This window comes from Myotis nattereri, assembly GCF_964212035.1.
Source record: "Myotis nattereri genome assembly, chromosome: 5".
Classification (NCBI taxonomy): domain Eukaryota; kingdom Metazoa; phylum Chordata; class Mammalia; order Chiroptera; family Vespertilionidae; genus Myotis; species Myotis nattereri.
Genome location: NC_138080.1, coordinates 44294241 through 44296533, shown reverse-complemented (window position 1 = coordinate 44296533; position 2293 = coordinate 44294241).

The following is a 2293-nucleotide window of genomic DNA, read 5'->3' as shown; positions in this document are numbered from 1 at the left end:
AAAAGGAAAAATAGAGAAAAGGATAGCTACTTTTATGGCTGTGAAATCTTAAATGTGTCATAGATTTCCCATTAATATTTATTTCAACTTCCTGATCATTTTCTTCTACATTATCACATTTAGTGGGTTACCATTATCACCTCTAAGTTGTCAGAATTGAATGAAATTAATTAATGTAAACATATGGCACATATGGTTTATTGATGTTCATTTTTTTTATTATTGACTACCATGAGCCCTATATTTCCCTATTTCGTATGCATGAGAAGGTTAACATAGATGGGGTTGATAATGGCTATTTGACATATATAAGAAGAAATCTTTGCTTTCCCGGTCAGTCTAGGTCAGTGGTTAGCAAACTGCAGCTCGCGAGCCACATGCGGCTCTTTGTCCCCTTGAGTGTGGCTCTTCCACAAAATACCACGTGTGGGCACACATGTACAGTGCGAATGAAACTTCGTGGCCCATGCGCAGAAGTCGGTATTTTGTGGAAGAGCCACACTCAAGGGGCCAAAGACCCGCATGTGGCTCTCGAGCTGCAGTTTGCCGACCACTGGCTAGGTCATAGCACTCAAAAGAGTATATGGAGGTGACCTCTACTTAGGGACCTCCTAAAAAGAAATCTAATTTCTTAGTGTTGCTTGTGAGGTAGGATGAAAAGAGAAATTGAAATGTTCGCAAAGACCGAACAAGCAATTTCCTTCAAAAGAATACTTTTGTCTTACTTTGATTAAAATATATATGTGTATAATTTCCTGTTTATATAGCAACCAGTGCTGATTGAATTATCTAGTTGAATGAAGTCAACTCTTCTCCTGTAGCAGAAATAAAGCTGACTTTTGGAAGGTAGGTGAAAATATAGTACTCTTTACCTTCTGAGATTTCAAGGGGAGGATCAAGCCTAATAATAGTCTCTTGAATATATTCATCTATTTAAAAGATATAGTTTCCCCATATTTCCTTTAAAAGTCTCAAATATCAATGTACATCAGTGATTTTTAACTGGTGTGCCACAAGAATTTTTAAAACATGCACTACCTGACTAGTCAGGAACACTGACCTCTTTTCCCTTAGATTGTCAAATAATAAAATGACACTATGATAGCCATCCAGTGTGAATAAGTTAAAAACAATTTTTTTTATCAGGTTGGCAAAACATATTTTTTTTTGGTGTACTGCAGAATTTTAGTAATTAGTTTATGTGTGCCATGAGATGAAAATAGCTGATGTAGAAATTTGCTGATTAAGTTTTCAATAATTTATAAAATAAGGAAATTTTAATTCAAATTAACATAGGGTAAGCCTATAGATTTCAGATTATTAAATTGTATTATCACTTAAAAAATGCTGACACTTCAAAGAAAATAGAAATGTAATGAATATTTTAAAACATTACCAAAAAAACATTTCCCTAGAAATTTAAGTATTAGTAATAAAAAGTAATTTTTATGCAGAATTTAAGTTTCAATAATCAAGAAAATAGTGTTACATAAGTAAACAAACAACAGCATTTTAGATCAGAAGGAGGTTAAAGTTTTCTAAGTGAAAGAAATTAACTATTCAGGGATAACAATATTCTAGTGGTTTATAGAGCATCACATTTTTCAAGTGACAGTAGTGCACTTACTCTTTTAAATAGTATTGAAACGGATATTTTTCACTGTTGCCGAAGCAGTATCTGGTAGTAGCTAGGTGTCCACAGTAATATGCAACTTACTAGGTGTACCGGTTAATAAAAGGAATGTTAATAATTTAATAACCGTGACCCAAACTTTTTTTCTAAATTGAAGAAACTGATTCCCAAAGACTTTGTCTTGCCCAAGCTCACAAAACTACTGTAAGAAATCTGGATTAGAACTCAGGTATCAGGCTTCCCAGTTGTACTCTGCCCACCATTTACAATTTTGATAATCTGGTAAAACGTTCACACTAATTTTTGTGACTGGTCATTATTGGTTGAATTTTATCCTCTCAGATGTGCCTTTATTTTTCCACTATCTCCATAACTATCCACCAGATCAAAGCTGCTCACCTACCCTACCACTTATAGTGTGAAGAAATACTAAAGTTTAAGTCCTGGGTCATGGGCAGGAGAGAAAAGGAATTTCACAAAATAGGAAAAATTGCATGCTAGTCAAAATAATTCCCAAGAGTAAACTAGTACAGGAAACATATTTTCCTCATTTAATCTTGGCTCTGATTTCAGGAGTGCTACATTTAAAAGTAATTAAACCCATATGCTTTCATTCTACACAAGGCAAACTTATCATTTTTCCTGCCTCCTAAGTACATT